This window comes from Anolis sagrei, chromosome 5, assembly GCF_037176765.1.
Source record: "Anolis sagrei isolate rAnoSag1 chromosome 5, rAnoSag1.mat, whole genome shotgun sequence".
Lineage (NCBI taxonomy): Eukaryota > Metazoa > Chordata > Lepidosauria > Squamata > Dactyloidae > Anolis > Anolis sagrei.
Window position 1 is genome coordinate 138,698,169 of NC_090025.1, and position 19,492 is coordinate 138,717,660.

A 19,492-nucleotide genomic window follows, 5' to 3' on the forward strand; every position below is an offset into this window, starting at 1 on the left:
GGAAGGAAGCTCGTGGACCAGATTTCTGTCCTCATGACCCACTGGTCTGCAGCCCACAGGTTAAGAACCACTGGTCTACACTATTGGCTATGTTGTCTGGGGCTAATGGTTTTGCAGAGCATCAAAATGTGCAGCATCACAAGTTGCCTCCTCTTTCCTAGAAGAAGACACTGACAAGTAGAGAAGTAGGATTTTTAAATTTTCACCTCCAGTTATAATACTTGCAGTGTGATGTTGGACTAGTTACCAATTCTTAGCCTACCTCACAGTTTTGAGGGTAAAATATGGGGGAACTACAAATACAACCTTAAACTACTCGGGGAAAAATGATTGTACATGAAATAAAGAAACACACATTTAACTAAATCAAATGTATTAACTTGTTATTTCCTTAAAGGTTAGGGAACAATAAACATTGGTCTTCTCTGCTGTCTAGAGACAATGCGAATATGTGAATCTGACTCTTCAGTTGCTAAGTATTACCCAGGTTTCTAATTATAAATTAAGTGCTGAACATTTCTATTAAAATGTATATGAAGGAGTAATTATAGTGCTACTCATTTAAATAACAGAACAACACTAACTGCATTCACTTGCTCCTAGGAGTTTTGCTCATTTCAGTTGATGCGCCCTGTATTTAGACAATGAAGGATTCCACTGGGATTTTTAATGCAAGATGCCAGAACAATTAAGATGCCAGCTCAATACCTATCATTTAGTATTATTCTAGGCACCAAGCAGTAAATTTACTCAATGAGTAGGCAGTAGACACATACCCTTTGGCATGGGCCCCAGACCTTCATGATAGGCTTTTAATACTTGAGTGTTTCTGTGTTATTAAAACATTTGTAAAATGTAAAACATGACTTGACAAATTATTTTTGTTCTTTTTTTCTACACTTTGAGTTGCTGGTCTTTTTCTAGACAATAAACTGTAAGTTAAGAGTGTTTTCTACATTTTAAAGCAAGAGAGCGGGGATTAGAAGACTGACTCCTGCAAGTAAAGAAACACAAGGAGCCTTCCAAGAAAAAAGGTGTTTGGATGGTGTTGGCATCTCATAAACATTTATAGGAATCTTTCAACTTTCTGCCATACCTACAGCAACTGTTTTGGTAACAATACACATTTGCACAGGTTACTGCAAAGCAAAGCCTGCAGAGATATAGTGCTACTTTAGTTGTACTGATCCCAAACATAAAGACCAAACAAATGTGAATGTTCAAAGGAGACACTCATCATCATGGGCAATCACTTGTGGCTGAGTATGATTGTCTTTCAGACTGTGTGTGAATTTGTTTTATATGTGGGGATGAATACACAGTGACCAACAAACAGTCTTCATAGAAAAAAAGGTTCTAATCCAATGGCATGAATGCCATACCATTGGCAGCATCTTATCTGTTGCAGACTTTGCCTGTCTTCACAGCTGTTGTAACATTCACCATGTTATCATCTGCTTGTTCTGCCATTCAGCACTTTCTTGGATCACTTTTAGTCTGGTTCCTCCCTGTGACCTTGCTGCCGTGGGTCACCCTGCTGGACCTCCTGACAGTTTTACTCATAGGTAATGCACAAGGCCACTCACCACCACAAAGTGATAATCCAGCAAGTGGGGAAGGAGACACTAGAGATTATCACTTGACAGTTTTAAAAAAATAAACTGTCATACTTTGGTCTTCTCATGAGAAGGCATGACTAAAACAATATCCTTGAAAGAGTAGAAGGCAGTAGGAAAAGAGGAAGAATTCATTCCGTATGGATAAGCTCAATCAAGGGCACAAGTTTGCAGAGTTGTTGAGGATAGGATGACTTAGAGGTCACCAAAAGTCAAAGTCAACTTAATAGCAGTAAACCAAACTCCCCCCCCCCCCCCAAAAAAAAAAAAAAACATGGCATCTCTCTAGTTTTCACTGTGATCCCTCAAAAAACTTCTGAGTTTCTGTAATGCAATGAAAAGTATGTCAAAGCCTATCTGGGGCACCCTGAACCTAACAATTTTCCCTGCTTTTGAAAGTCAAGCACAGTGATGCTTGGGATGCATCTACACTGTGGAATTCATGCAATTTGACACCACTTTAACTGCCATGGATGAATGCTATAGAATCCCAGAATGTTGTAATTTGGTGATACACTAGCACTCTTTGGCAGAAAAGGCTAAAGATCTTGTAAAACTACTACTCCCATGATTCCATAGCATTGAGCCTTGGCAGTAAATGTGGTATAAACTGCATTAATTCTACATTGTACGATTCTTCTACACAGCCATATAATCCAGGTCATTGGACTGGGATTATTTCGGTCCACACTGCCATATAATCTAGCTCAATATGGATTTTATACAGCTGTGTGGAAGGGGCCATAGATGTTTGATAGCTGTGACGATCTGGATGAGGGCGAACAAATTGAAATTGAATCCAGGCAAGACAGAGGTACTCCTGGTCAGTCGGAAGGCCAAACAGGATATAGGGTTACAGCCTATGTTGGATGGGGTTACGCTCCCCCTGAAGACACAGGTTTGCAGCTTGGGAGTTCTCCTGGATTAATCACTGAGCCTGGGACTCCAGATCCCGGTGGTGACCAGGGGAGCTTTTGCACAATTAAAACTTGTGCGCCAGTTGCGCCTGTACCTTGGGAAGTCAGAATTGGCCACGGCAGTCTATGTTGCTGTTACATCCTGAATAGATTACTGCAATGCGCTCTACGTGGGGTTGCCTTTAAAGATTGTTTGGAAGCTACAAGTGGCAGCCAGATTTCTAACCGGAGCGATGTACAGGGAGCATACAACCCCCCCTGATATGTCAGCTTCACTGACTGCCAGTCTGCTACCAAGCACAATTGTAAGTGCTGGCGGTAGCCTATAAAGCCCTAAATAGTTCCAACCCAGGTTACCTGTCTGAATCTATCTCCCTCTATGAACCATCTCAGAGGTTAAGATCAGGGGAGGCCCTGCTCTCTGTCCCACCTCCTTTGCATGTGTGGTTGGTGGGGGACAAGAGACAGGGCCTCAGTGGTGGGCCCTTGGCTGTGGATCTCCCTCCTTAGTGAAATCAGATCAGTCCCCCTCCCTCCTGACCTTCAGAAAAAACCTAAAAATGTGGATATGGGAACAAGCGTTCAGATAAGTGTTCTGTGCAATAAGCAAATATGGAATAGTGCAATGACAATTGGGAAGGCCTGGGAAGACTATGATATTGGATTGCGTGGTTTTAAAATTGGTTTTAATGTTTGATATATTTTTAGCAGTTGGTTTTTAATGTATAGGTTTATTTTGTCAGATGCATGTTTGTATGGCATCAAATTGTTGCCTATATATATGTGAGCTGCTCTGAGTCCCCTTTGGGGTGTGAAGGGTTTTTAGCTAAATAAATAATAATAGATCTACTCTCAGTAGGACAGATAGATATATCACAGAACTCTGAAAAGGACAAATAATGAATCCTTCCTGAAATCCTGGAGAGCTATTGGTTCCAATGAGCTAGGTAGACCAGTGGTTTGACTCAACATGTGGCAATTTTCTGTTTATTTTAAACCTAAGTGTGTCTCACTGGATGCCTTGAGCATAAAGGGAATTCTGTGTTACTGCTTATGTACTGCTGAATTTTAATGGAAATTTTACTTGCAGCCCATAATAGGCTCTAGGGAGGGCAAAAATGGACCCTGGGCCTGTAGAAGTTATTATAATAAGGGCCTTCCTTATTATATAAGGTGATATAGTTCTTCTGTCTTGCACAGTAATTGCAACTGGTGGATTCATTAATTCCATAGCAAATGAAAAACTGAATGAAATTTGATCCATTTAGTTCAGTTCTTACTCATCATTCAGTGAATGCAACGAGAAATGAATTGAAACAAATGGGTACAAATAGCTTTTGTTTTTATTATCCCAGACATTGTATTGCTTTGCAACATTTGTGATAGGTGGGGAATTGGGATTTCTGTATAGCAAATGGCATTTTTAATCCAGGATGTGTAAAATGAGATACTGCTTAAGGCATTTTGGAAAAATTAAATGGCAACAGCCAGGAGAGCAACTATAATAATAAATTCTGCTGTTATCATGACTAGATTTTTTTAAAAAAAAAGAAGAAGAAGGGAGAACAAAAGGAAATGTGAGTAATGAAGATCTGTGTAATTTAAACAAAGGAATATGGGAACAGATGCGGATTAAGTGAATGAACCATAAACATGTTATAACAATGAAAATGAATGGGATAATGAAATGTGTAATTGTTGTAGCAATGGAGATGGTTTTGTGCAGAACCATAGGAATTAAATCTTTCAAAAATTGACTTTCATGTGGATGGCAGTTTTCCAGATTTGCCTTTTACAAAAAGAAAGAAAAATCCACAGCCGACATAAATGTGGAACTTTTCTGAGAAATAGGTGCTGAATAAATACATTTTGGGGATTATAGTTTATCAAAGCTCTCTCCATATCCCACCAATTGACTTGTGAATTTATATTTAAATCTTAGATTAAATAGTATTTGTCCCATCCTTCTCTGCTCTTGATGTTTCGTCTGCATCTATGGCAAGCATCCTCAGAGGTGCAGGCAAAATGTCATAGATGCAGGTGAAATGTCAGGAGAGAATGCCTCTAGAACATGGCCATATAGCCCTAAAAACCTACAACAACCCAGATATTCAGACTTATTTTAATCCATAAGATCATTGTTTACTTAGAGATGGGATTTCCAAGGTAAATTGTTATGAAAATATACATGTCATTCAATGTCAAGCATTCACTCCATAGTTTAGTCTGTTAAAGATTGCACAATATTTCCAACAATATTTTCAATATTTGTTGCTTTCGGAAAAAATACTTTAATTGCCTTTCTTTTCCAAACAAGGGTTTAAGTTTTACTTGAAAGAAAGGTTTAAAATAATTCCCTCTTCACGGCATTTATGTATTTATAGCTCAAGGGAACTGGAAGAGGAAGTGCATTTTTAAGCATACTGTCAATTATACACTGATTCCAAAACCTATTTCTTGGGAGATTTTTGAAAGTGAGACACAGTTGGGTGCTGGCTGATTTAGTTCATGATTTGTTGGCAAGCCATAGTAAATCAATCACAGTCAAGGTTACCACTTTCAGAGTAGCAACTCAAAACATTCACTGTAAATTTCTAAATATGTTGCCAGGGGAATGCAAAGTTTTTGTAGTTGTAATTGTCAATGTAGTCATGCAGTGCTACATCATCAATATCCTTGAGCTACATCATCAATATTAAGTTCTGTACATCATCAATATTAGGTTCTGTACTTTTATGTCATTCATATTTGTTTTTCACTAATAAGAGTTTTGCTTGCTACTAATTTGCTTTGGCAGATATATAATGTTTGCAATGAATATTGTGTCCTGGGCAAATCCAAACCTAGTCAGATGTTGGTTGGTAGTTTTCTGTTGCCCCAAAGCAAAGTTCAGATCTGGGGACAAATTAAGTGATCAAAGTTCTATGTCTTTATAATGTTAGTTCTCAAACTGCATACAGTAAAACCACAGACAGCAAGTTAAAGGGCAGCATGGACAGCCAGGAGTAGAGGGCTGTACTTTTTTGCTCAGGATTTCTGTTCTACAGTCATTTCTTCCCAATCACCTTGGTTTTTGATTCCCAGGACCAACTGGAAAGAGGTTTCTTTGGGAGAGAGACACATAAAGCTTTTCTCCATGTTCCCTTCCATACTGCTTTTTGAAAGCCCCATATTCTCGCCTATTCCTTATTTTACAATATAGTGGGTCTTTCTGTAGTGGTAACTCTTAGGGCCTTATCCCAAAGTGTGTCTTTCTGCTTAGCACCCAAATACAGGACTGGTCCAATATATTTTCTTCCTTAACTCAAAGGACAAAATAGAGACTCCTCCCTCTTGCACGTACAGAAGCCATCTACACCAGCTATTTCCTCTTGGCCTGGTCTAGTACTTCTAACACACCAGAGGAAGCAGAATTTATTAGAAAAGTGCTATTCAGTGTGCTGTGACTAAATTAGTGGTTCCCAAACTTTGGTCACTGAAGTCTTTTAGTTTCAATTTCCAAAAGCTGCAGGCAGCTTGGCCAACAGTTAGTAATTCTGGGAGCTGAAGTTCAAAACATCTGGAGGACCAGAGTCTGGGACCCATTGGAGTACATCAGTGGTTCTGAACCTGTGGGTCCTCAGGTGTTTTGTCCTACAACTCCCAGAAATCCCAGCCAATTTACCAGCTGTTGGGATTTCTGGGAGTTGAAGGCCAAAATATCTGGGGACCCACAGGCTGAAAACCACTGGACTAGATGGTTATTTTGAGTTTGGAAATACCATTCACTAGATCCCTTAAATATTGGAGGTGTGTGTGTGTAATATAGCAAAATAGTTTTTCATGATCTCTAAAACAGAAATATTCTTTGTGGAAGAAGAGGATCCAAGGGAAATTGGCCTTGACTCATTATAACACAGATAAAGAAAGAGCTATGTATAAACTGAATGAGGTCTCCAAAAAAATGTCATGTGTTAATATTGCTATGAGATTTTAAAACAAAACACTCTCCAAACAAAAATCTGCTTGAAAATTGAGCAATTTTTCTTCATTTTTCCATACCTCCTCCCTGTCCAAACAAAGGATTTCTTTGGGAGGGGAAATCCGTTACTATGGGTGTATTGTTATTCTATGTATTGTCGAAGGCTTTCATGGCCGGAATCACTCAGTTCTTGTGGGTTTTTTTTTCGGGCTATATGGCCATGTTCTAGAGGCATTTCTCCTGACGTTTCGCCTGCATCTATGGCAGGCTTCCTCAGAGGTCTGCTGGAGCTGGGAAAAAAGGGGGTTTATATATCTGTGGAATGACCAGGGTGAGACAAAAGGCTTTTGTAAGTTGGGCTAGGTGTGAATCTTTTCAACTGACCACCTTGATTAGCATACAATGGGCTGACTGTGCCTGGAGCAAACTCTTCTTGAAAGGTGACTCCAGGCACAGTCAGCCCATTGTATGCTAATCAAGGTGGTCAGTTGAAAAGATTCACACCTAGCCCAACTTACAAAAGCCTTTTGTCTCACCCTGGTCATTCCACAGATATATAAACCCCCTTTTTTCCCAGCTCCAGCAGACCTCTGAGGAAGCCTGCCATAGATGCAGGCGAAACGTCAGGAGAAATGCCTCTAGAACATGGCCATATAGCCCGAAAAAAAAAACCCACAAGAACTGAGTATTGTTATTCTGTTTGGGCATTGAATGTTGGCCTTTTATGTTTGGAATCCATCCTGTGTTCTTCCGGGGAAAGAGAGTGGAATATAAATAAAATTTTGTTGTTGTTGTTGTTGTTGTTGTTGTTGTTGTTGTTGTTGTTATTATTATTATTATTATTATTTACTAGAAGTAGGGTTGATGAATTTCAGGTGCTAACTTTACAACTTATTTTCCATGGACCATCGCCAGGTGATTTTCAGATGCCAAAATTATGCAATGTTGCATTTAACCTTCAGTCAAGCAGGGGACCTTCTAGTTGACTGTGCAGCTTTCTGCATTTTGCAAATGTTAACTTATTTTAATCAAGTGTTGCAATTGTACAAGTACTTAGGAAAATATGGTGTGTGTGTGTGTTTGAATGGCACGCACTCAGCAACTATGGTTGCTGCTTAATAACATTGCCAGGTCCCTCAGGGCATCATCACCAAAGGCTGCCCGTAGGTCTCTAGTCTTGGCTCAGAAATCTAGGAGTTTGGGGTGGTTCCAGTCTGGATTTGATGTCATTTCCAGTGTTTTGCTGACACACCAGTGTGACCCACTTTAAGGTCATGGAGTGAATTTTTCCCACCCCTCATGTACCTTACATACCATTGTTTTGTATTTTATTATGCGGCATCGAATTGTTGCCAATTGGAAGCTGCCCTGAGTCCCTCCAGGAGTTGAGAAGGGCAGGGTAAAAGTGTTCTAAATAAATAAATAAATTGCTTTGCATATCGATTAGAATCTGCCAGGAGCCTGTCTGACACAAACATATGCATCATGTTACTGATTTATGCAGCTTCTGTCATCTGGAGAGACCAAGAAGAAAAAGAGCCCTGGTTGCTTCAAATTAAGGAGCAGATTCTCTTTGACTAATCCATTTTGTTCTCCCCAGAAGTTTGTACAGATGTAGTCAATTACTTTTTGAAAAACCTATCCTCATGCCTATAGCTTTTCTCTCGGGCAAATCAGGTGTTTGTTTCTGCACAAAAAGAATCCTAGTCCACAGGAACGATTAAAACAATACATCAGGAAGGAGTAATTCCCACTATTAACGGTGCTTCTTTATCATCAATAAGTCAAACATTTGCTTAGTATCTATGATGCTGATAATTAGCCTTTTTTCTTTTTCCCATCTGTTGTGTGAAGTGAGATATATTTAATCTCAAGTTTATCTAGATAGTGATTTATTATCGTGATGGCTTCTCACTTCATTTTGCAATCTGTGTTCATAATAAGGAAACGAACTATTGTTTAAGATTGCTACTTAAATGAATGTTTCCTTCAGAGAAAAATAGAACTTTAAAAAGCAAATCTAAACTGATTTTGGAATAAATAAGAATGAGATAATGGAATGGATTCTGATTTTGAAATACTATTTGAACAAAATTATTGTTTTTCCTCTTTTGGTAACATTTTAGGCCTAGGCATTCAAAGTACAGATGTACAGGATGCTCAACAGTTAGGGGAAATAGGAAATATATTTTCATCAAGAAGAATGTAGCAAATCTGTATATTTTACTTGAAAGTAATTTCCTACATTGCTATATCATTTGCATGATTAGAGGAGATACCAACCCCAGCTGTGGATATGGAACAATTCTTGCTAAACCCTGTTGTGAAGCACCTTGAAAAAGTCCTAGAAATCACAAGACATGGGGAAATTAGTGTTTAATGTTCTTATCCAGTCAACAGTTAGGTCTCACTGAGTTTAAACAACTTGGTTATTTCTTGTCACTTCTAACTTTTCAGCATGTTAAGGCAAACCAAGTATAGGGCTTTCTTGGCAAAATTTGTTCAGTGTGAGTTTGACATTGTCTTCTTCTGAGGATCAGATAGAGGGATTTGTCCAAAGTAGCTCGGTGGATTTCCATGACTGGATAGAGATTTGACTACTGGCTTTGTAGAATACTAGGGTGCATGCTCATTGTAGAATTAATGCTGTGTGACAGCACTTTAACTGCCATGGTTCAATGCCATGGAATCCAGGAATTTGTAATTTGGTGAGACACCAGCACTCTGGTAGAAAAGGCTAAATGCCCTGTTAAACTATAACTCCTTTGATTCTGTAGCTTTGAACCATGGTAGGGATAAAAATAATATTAATAATATATATGTCCGTAAACTATGGAACACAAGGAACAACTTCACCATCCTCCCAAAAGTATGTTTTGCTTACTACCATATTGTGGCTTTAGCAGTTATATCTGGCTTTAAGGTATTGTATATACAACACAATACCTTAAAGCAATACTTTAATGCAAAAGTATTCAGTTAGAGTACAATAACATGATCTTCCATAACAGATGAGATACAAGAGCTGTCGAACTTCATTTTCAGTTTGTGTGGGCACCAGCTATGCTTTTGTTCAGTTAATGTGGACTTCCAGCTGTGCCTCCTATTTCCAATGGAATATAAGACTTATCCTCAAATTGTTGTTTCTGTGTCAAGTAGTCTGGTCTTGTTCCACTCTAGTATCAAAACCTCTCTTCTTTCCTCATGCTGGGAAAAGATTATCATCAAATAGAAGAGCTTGCTTGAAAGTTCAGTTTGCTTGAGTTCTGGTTAACTGAATGTCTGCTGTATTTTTTGAAAGCAGTCATTGTTCCCCTGCCACTAAGGATGGATCTACACTGCCATATAACACAGTTTTATGGATTATAAGAATCTGCACTGCCATGTAAACCAGCTCAAAGTAGATAGCCTGGATTCAGAAACTGGATTATGTGGCAGTGTAGATGGGCCCTAAATCTTTCTTAACTGGCTACAGTCCATTTATCTCTTGCAGTGCACAATACTTTCCACACATACCCATTTTATTATGAGAACAGTGATGTGGAGTAGTTAGACTAAAGGTCTCATCATGTTGAGGTCCACATGGTGGGCAATAGCAGGGGGATTTGCTATGTATCATGGCAAGTTGAGCAGGCAGTTTAGGGAACCCATCACCCATCACCCCTCTCCCTGCATCTCCCCTTATTTATTCTGTGGAGGGAATCATCACCTTGCTTCCTCCCATTCTTCATAGTGAGAACATGGGAAACCTCCTGTGTTACTTTTGCTCCTTCTTATGACACTTTCAGCTCATTTCAGGACAGAGCCTCGCCAGAAGTAGATGTACGCCATATGACAAGATCTGGTGGGCTCCATCTCTGAACTAAGGTGAAAGTGTTGTAGCACCGGCAATTTCGCCTGTGTGATGAGGTCATAAGAAGCTATGTTATGTTACATCACTATATTTATTAGCATATACACATGTCCTTATACAGAGTATTGGAATTATTGTTTTGTATCTTTTCTTTTCATAAACATCTTAATCAATAAGAAGAGAAATTGCAGAGTTTCTTTGCTCAAGATGATAGCTTTGTGTTTTTTTCCTCATTACTAACTTTTGTCCCCCTGTTGCCTGGTCATGCTTCTTTGACCACATTTTATTGTTGCTCCTGGAGCATTTTCACACAACACAATTGTGATGTTATTTTTCCATTTTAACTGCCATGGCAGTATGCTATGGAATCCTGAAAGATAGCTTCACCTTGGAGTTGCCATAAATTGGAAACGGCATGAGAAAACACAACAGCAACAACAAAACTGCAAAGGCCAGAGTCTGTGGCAGTTAAAGTGAAATACAGCACTATAATTTATGTAGTGCTCCAGGAGCCCTGACTTGTAATCTATGTGATGTTGGAGGATATGTTGTTTGTCATGAACAAGTTCTCTGAATGTTTTACTTACTGCAATCAAAGTAATCCTACAAGTCTCAAGTGTCATTACCCATGAGAATGAGATTGATCTGGATTTAAGAAATACTATTTCAAGAAGAATCTGGCTACTTCAACAGACACATAAATGGCACAGAAAGGCCTTGCCTCTTTCTCTCGATGTAGGAATAATATACACTCTCTATACATATGGTATCATTATTTGAATACTTTTATTCTGTGAACACTTGGCCACTGTCAACCATTGCAATTTACAGATTGTGTGAATTATTAAAAAGTACCGTAATTTATGCAACATTATGTAAGCTCCAATGTATCTAAGTGTTGATATATTTTAAAGTGACTCCTTATATTTTTCTTTATTTTTCAATTACTTTTCCATTACTTGCTTTTTAAAAATCCCTAAGGACCAAACAGAGAATGGCATAAAGTATGCTATTAAAATGTAATGAAAGCAATATGAAACTATTCCTCATTTTGTACAATAACTTAATGGAATTCCCGATTGTTACATTTTTTCTGAAATGTAATCTTCTCACACTCATTACCAAGAACCATAAGAAGCTACAAATATCAATGTTACTTGTAGTATATCACTTCCAATCTCTGTTTAATATTCTGTAGTGTTTCAGCTGTGAATGATCACTATTGCAATAAATAAGCCAGAAAAATATAAAAATGACCTGTGGGAATACTATAACAATACCAGAAAAGCTGTTGAGTCTAGAGATGCGCAGTATGATTGGAAAAAACAATCAAGTGAAAGAGAACTTATCAGAACTAGATGGAATGTTACACTATTATCTGTGGAAACACTGAAACATGCACACAAGTCAAAGATGGACATGCAAAGGTAGAAAAACCCAGCTATTATTCCCAAGTTGCATTGTCAGTTCCTCATTTTTCTTTAGTCTCACTTGCTCATTTACTTGTTTCTTAGATAGTGGTTGGAGAAACATAAACACAGTATAGTGCAAATCAATCTTGGTTGTCTATTTCTTCTCTTTATGAAAACTCTCGATTTTTGCATTCTCCTTTTCAATCAGTCAATATGGTGAATAGTGGTTTCCCTATTCTTGGTGTCTATGCCACAGTTTTTAAGGTTGACTTTAACTCCATCTTTAAATCTCTTTTCCTGTCCACCAACAGTACATTTCCTGTACTTGAGTTGGAAGTAGAGTAACCGCTTTGGGAGACATTCAGACAACGTGACCAGTCCAGCGGAGTTGATGGCGTAGGTCTTTGTTTCTTCCAGCGTGCTGACATTTATCCACCTGTCTTCTCAAGAGATTTGCAGGATTTGTCGGAAGCAACACTTATGGAATCGTTCCAGGAGTTGAGTGTGATATCTGTAGACAGTCCACGTTTTGCAGGCGTATAGCAGGGTGGGAGGACAATAGCTTTATAAGCAAGCACCTTGGTATCTCTACGGATCTCCCGATCCTCAAACACTCTCTGCTTCATTCTTCCATCTGAAGCCATTAGGAAGTGAAATTTTTAAAAGTCATGGATTAAAACCTGATAAAATGTGGGAAAAACAATTTGGTAGCTTGTAATAGTTAGGCCGCACAAACAGACTTTACAGCTGCCTAAAAACTGCACTTGCTAATGAGATAGGTAGAAAAAAAATCATTTTTTTAAAAAAAATCCAATGACAATTATTATTATTATTATTATTATTATTATTATTATTATTTATCAGTTACTAACAAAAGTGCATCCTATCTTTTCTCCACAGAGCTCAAGGTTCATTCCTCCCTACTCCCAACTTAGGGCCCTTCCATAGAGCCACATAACCTAGAATATCAAAGCACAAAACCCCACAATATCTGCTTTGAACTGGGTTATCTGAATCCACACCACTCTATATCCCAGTTCAAAGCAGAAAATGTGGGATTTTATTCAGCTGTGTGGAGGGGGCTTTAAACAGCAGAATAACCATGTAAGATCTTAGAGAAAAACTGGCTCAACAGCATTCAATGGATTTCATGCCTTAGCTGGACACAATCCTCGGTTTCCCAAATCTAAGTGTGAAATTATAACCATCTCGTCACATTAATAGAGTAAATCGAGCCAGTTTTGCTCTTCAATCTGGCCCAAAAAGATGCTTTTCTATTTCTCCTCACTATAAATGCCAGCCCATTTCTTAGATTTTCATTTTCTGTGTGAAACACTGTGCAATTCTCTGACTCAAATATCCTATTCCTGTCCAGTTTAGCTTGCCCACTCCAAGTATTGCAATGTTTATATGTTCCATTTCTTATTTTACTATGTCAAGCTTCCCCTGATTCATGCTTCTCACATTTCATCTTCCTATAATGTGTTGTGCAGATTCAGACTTTCCTGTTGGTTCTGAGCACATCAACAGTCGAATGTCCTTTCCTTGAACTGCACTCTCCCCTTCCTTTTTTATTTATCTCCCAGCTCAGATCCCTTAACTAAACTGTAATATAGTGAGGAGTGTTCTCTAATGGCATAGCAGCTCAATGCCTCACCTTCTTCATATCCTCCATGCTTTAATAAGATACAGGATTAGCAAGTTCTCGCTCAGGTGCTGCTCCCTGGAAGCAATGGCTCAACCAGAACTTCACTTGGCTTACATCTTCCTTGGTCCTGACCAGCTCTAAGGCAGCTAGCGCTTCTTATGAGTAAAATGCATGATTTCACTCATTAGCAATGTTAGATGAATATGAAATTATATTATTTGATGTGATAAAGGTAGTGATTTTACCACTTAGGTAATATTTCTTTTATTAATGTAATATCACACTACATTAATTCTGTAAATTTTATGACAGCCATCAAACGATAGCAGATTTGTAAGTGATCAGGATGAAACAAAAGAAGTAGAGTAAAAGATTTATTGGTGATCAATGGATATAGAAGGTGTTTCATAGCAAAGGAAGTACTATTTCCTTCACTACTGCAGTAGGTAGGACAGCTCAGGAAAAACACCCTATGAAGCACACCATATCTCCCTTGACCCTCAGGATCTATGGATTCTGCATTCATAAATTGAACCACCTATGGTTTGAAACCATCTAGGGCTCTCTCATGGGGCAGCAGGTTAAACCACTGAGCTGCTGAACTTGCTGACTGAAATGTCGGTGGTTTGAATCTGGGGAGTGGGGTGAGCTCCTGCTGGTAGGCCCAGCATCTGCCAACCTAGCAGTACGAAAACATGCAAATGTGAGATCAATAGGTACTACCTTGGTGGGAAGATAATGTTGCTCCATGCAGCCATGCTGGCCACGTGACCTTGGAGGTGTCTACGAACAACGCCGGCTCTTCAGCTTAGGAATGGAGGTGAGCACCACCCTTCAGAGTCGGACACGACTAGACTTAATGTCAGAGGAAACCTTTACCTTTACTTTTACTATGGTTTGAAAATATTTTAAAAATCCAAAAACCAAACCTTAATTTTGACATTTTGTATATAAAGGACACATTTTCACTATGCCACTATACATCATGGAACTTGAATTTCCACTGATTTTGCTATCCATGTGGAGTGAAGAACCAAACCACAATGGATACCAAGGGTCCACCGTATTTTCTAATCTAAAACAAGGCCAAAAATGTGGCTGCAAACAGGGACTATAGATAAAATAAAATAAAAAGTCTCTTATTCTTCTGGAAACTCCACAAAGGGAGGAGTGGGCTGCCCCCTCCTTTCTCTTTCACAGCTAGGCTGAGAACCGGTAGCAAATGTATGATCTCATTTCTTTATTTAATGCAATGCCAAGCCGGGGTAAATATTTATTGAAGTCTGTTTACTGCTCATTGTGCATGTCTATGTCAATAACACCCAGGCAGTAAATAAATGTTTTTAGAAAAGAAAGAAAGAAGGAAGGAAGGAAGGAAGGAAGGAAGGAAGGAAGGAAGGAAGGAAAGAAAGAAAGAAAGAAAGGGTACTGCAGTCATTTGACATGAATGTCAATTTTAATCCCTTGTGCTGTCAAGGGAATCCATGGGGTTGGCAATGCTGTGTGTATAAAAAAAGGAAAACCTGTCTATAAAATCATTCTAGATTGAAAAAAAAACAGACAACTTTTCTTTGCATCTCTTTATGGAGGTGAATCTTCTGAAAAATGTAATCATAAAAAACCTCTCCTCGTTTCCACTCTAATTAATGAACATCAGTGAATGCAATACATTTTAAACTGCTTGTGTGTGTACTAAAGGGAAAATTAAAACAATAGCAAGTACAAAACATTTACTAAAAAAATAAAATCCCAGAATGGCAAGTGTTGCTTTCTTTAAAAAAAACATGTTGAATTAATTGAATTAGCTGGAGAATACTCCCCAGCCAGTTTCATGGTCCTACAGCTTCTAGGGTCATTCCGGACTACAGGTTTACAACATTAATTAACTGATTCACTATCTAATTATAGATTGTTTGTTTGCTGTACAAAAATGATAAAGCTTCCCCCAAGGAAGCACTTCTATTTAAAGGGTTATGGTACTTCATTTTAATGCTACTCAAACTGGAAAGTGTTTTGCTGCATCTCTAAACATTGGGACACCACTACAATAGTGTGTAGAAAGTGCAGCCATGGTTTTTGTAACCACCAGGGACTCAAAACTTGATTTTAAAAACAATTTGCCCACTTCCCAGGGCCATATTTTCCTGTAACCCGCCCCCAACACACAAACACACACACCTCCCAATAGCCATTTAAGGCACAGACGAGGCCTATTTTTCAACATAAACTGATCTAGATATTGATATTTATGGATAATTTTTATTTCAGTTTTTCTGGGGTAGGAGGCAATGTGAGGTAGGGTGATCTTTGAAAGTTGGGGGTTCCAGCCAAGGACAGCATTCTTGAGGCTTCTCAGGGAGGTCATTCCCCCTTTCCTTCCCTATCTAATATTTTATTTTGTAACCAACACTCACAAATTATGGGTATTAAAGGTACTTATCCTTGCTGGGCTTTAAGTGTGGGCGGGTAGATCTAGATTATATTTCAATAGTTTTAAAATTATTATGATTGTGAACTTGAGTGTTTCTCCAAGCGGGTTGATTCTCCTCCCTGCTATTTCTCAGTTGTCCCCTTTTTATCGTCATCTTGTTCACACACACAATCTGGATTTGCTATTGAAATAAAAGAGACTTTTTCTAAACATAAAATAGCAGGCATAATATAATGAGCGTTGCTGAAGTTTAGTCCGAAAGTTTCAGTAATAACTTTATTCATTTCCCACACTCAGTGCCCTGCTGTGGCTGTTGTCAAACCAAGACAAAGAGGAGATCAAGCACCTTGATTTTGGAATTAAACTGGAATTAAAACCAAACAAAACTGCAGACAGCTAGTGTGATTACACATGGTGGGGCGAATAAAGAAACCTTAGAGGCAAATACAAATAAATGAAAGGTGAAAGACCTGTTTACTTAGCAGGCATAATTTAATGAAAGTTGAAGGGTCTCTGTCTAACAGTATTCCTGCATTTCTGCATAGTCCTATGTAACAGTTTGACAAGAGGAAATGAAAAGATCCTTTTTTTTACTCTATTCTGTTTTCCTTCGGACTGATGTACACTTTATTTGTTTCTTTGTTAAACAGGTGAGACTACCTTATAAGTGAAAATAAAAAAGCAGAACCGTCATTTTATAGGACACTATTGAAAATACTCACTAAGAGAGCAATGAGTCAGTTGGCATAGTGGTTTGAGCATAGGACAATTACCCTGCAGAACAGCTTTCTAATCCCCACTCAGTCATGAAAAACCACCGGGTGACCTTGGGCAAGTCAATAAGCTATCCCTGAAACCCCCTCCACAAAAAGGTTCAACTTAGGATTGCCCTACCTTAGAAATGATTTGAAGCCACACAAGAACAACAATAGAGCAACTATCATCCCATTCAATGGGAAATGTAGGACATCGCAGAGTATTTTTAATCATGAATTTTAAAGATGTGTCTTGTGTCCACTATATTTTAATCATTGTCCTGTGCATTTTAATATATGTATTTTCTACAAATAGATTTTAATATGTATATTTTATGCCATGATTGTGTGTGTTTTAGAGCAACGAGGAGATGCATTTAAGAAATATAATAATAATAATAATAATAATAATAATAATAATAATAATGTGAGGTATTCTAGGAATTGACTGACAACTTCATATCACGGGCAAACAGATCCATCATAGTATGCTTTCATTACAGTTCCTGGATGAAGGCTGCTGGATTCCATCAAATGATGCACAACTACTTCCGGTAGGAATCCATACAGGAATTGTACTGGAAGCATTCTATGCTGAAGCAAGGAGAACACAGAAAGCTCCCCATGTTCTCATAAAGTATTACGCAGAAAGTGCAGGGGGAAGTCAAATGGTGATGCTTTTCCCATGGGATAGGAAGGGGGCAATGTGGGGCACGGGGCAACAGGTTTCCATGCTGCCCGCCAGATTTGCCCCGCCACCCAATGAAGGCCCCCACTGTTCCCTGGCTTCAGGACCTCAAAGTGTTGAGGACCTTAGGGTGATCTTGGATCTGCTGTTAAAGCCAATGCTCCTCTGTTTCCCTGATAGACCTCAGGACTAGGCTCTTCAGATCATCATGGACGATCCCCCATGGCTAAGTAGTAAGATTGTCTTCCAGAGATAGAGTCCTGGCAGTGGATCCATAAATGATTGTGAATACCTATTCTAGATCCCATTGGTCTTTCTAGATGGAAAACAATCAGAACAAGGATTTGCCTGATGTGCCTTCCACTTAGCATGTTTCTTCCTTTCATCCTGTATTTGTGCCTCTTCAAAATCCATAGCACACCTGACCTGGTTACAATGCTCAAATGCCAGGGCTTCTTAATTCTTGGTGTTATATCTAGATCACATGATTAATTTCTCCTTTACCTCTCAATTGTAACAAGACAGCTTTAAAAAAATAAAGCATTGCCCACCCATCAGGCATTATTCGGTATGGGCCAACACATTTTTGGAAGCAAAAGACAATGGTCCTGGATCAGAATACATTGTTGTACCAGAGATGACACTACTCCCTTATTCCACATATAGAAGTTGACTGGACTGCTCGTGGAATTCAGCTTCAATGTGAGGGAGCGCTTTTCTTGATTTCCCCCATTTTTATTTCAGTTTATCCTGTTTAAGTTCCTCTCTACACTTATCAATATTTTCCCATTTTAATTATTACTCACAACATAAATATGTACAGTTTCCATGCAAAGTTTCCTATAGTGTTGGGATAGCATCTTCCACCACACCAGAGAGCAATAGTAGAACAGCTCTGTCCTCCAACAGGAAAGAATATAGGCTCAACAATGACAACACAATGGTAGAATTAGGCATTGTTTCTTCATTTTCAAGTGAGAACCTCTGTTTCCAAATGAAATACGTTCCCTCTCAGTCAACATCCAGGTAATTTCTGGCATTATCTAATAATACCTATCTTTCATGAGCAAAACATTACATCCCTTTTGTTAATTGAAGAAAAACACAGGGTTTGCAGACCTGCTACATAGTGACAAATATAGCTTGAAGTTTTTGACGTGGTTTGTATTAGCTAAAAAGTCACAATGCCAGTTTTCTAATAGCCCCCATTTTATTCATGAATTCAACTGGAATGAACTAATGTAGTGGGAGTAGATGTGGTCCAGAGGACAGCATGACAGACTAGGCCTGAACCTTTTCAAGCAGGCAAGCAATTCTTGTCATTCTCAGATCCTATCCAAATAATTGTAGAAAGAATTGGCTGACGAATACTTTTCCTTTCTCAGAAAAATAAGAATAAGGACCGAGACTGTCAATCACAGCCTAATAGTGGTATTGTTAATGTTACAGAAATTGCTACCTTCTACGATTATATTTCTTATCTCAAAAGTGTGGGTTTTTAACTCCTGAAATCACATGTTAAAACACAATTATAACACTATGATTCCATTGTGGCTACTATGGCAACATCCTATGGAAATCTGGGGTTTATAGTTTGGTGGTTTTACAGTTCTCTTGTTGGGAGTTCTAAATATGCCTCCTTGAATTACAAATCTCAGGATTCCAAATGCGGTTGCCATGGCAGTTATAGTGGAATCAAAGTGTTGTAACTTCATGATGTGAAAGGGCCCCATTGGCAGAATCTTTATCCCAATCATGTGTCCATGAGGGTCTTGGTTGTTATACTCATTCCTGCTGGTGTCTGAAGAGATGTTGTTTGTCAAATACAGATTGAACCCCCCATTTGTCCATATGCTCGTGCTTCATTTCCATCTATCAGCAACATTATTATGAAGATGCTGTATTCATACATCCCTACCCCTCTTGACGCCTCCATGAAGAAATTAGTAAGGATTAAGTGGCAGAATGCATGAAGAATCTCATTTTTTCCTCTTCCTTTAAAAAAATATGTTTAAGGTTTATTGCATTCCAACAATACGTGATACTATATAGCACACACTAATACAACTAGAGAGATTAGACACCACTATTTCCACCCCATATTCATACACATACACAGAGAGTAGAGTCTGTTTCTAGTTTGAAACTGTTACTTACTTTTAATTATGTTGTACTTAATTTGAAAGTAGTAATTATACTTTAGAAACTTTG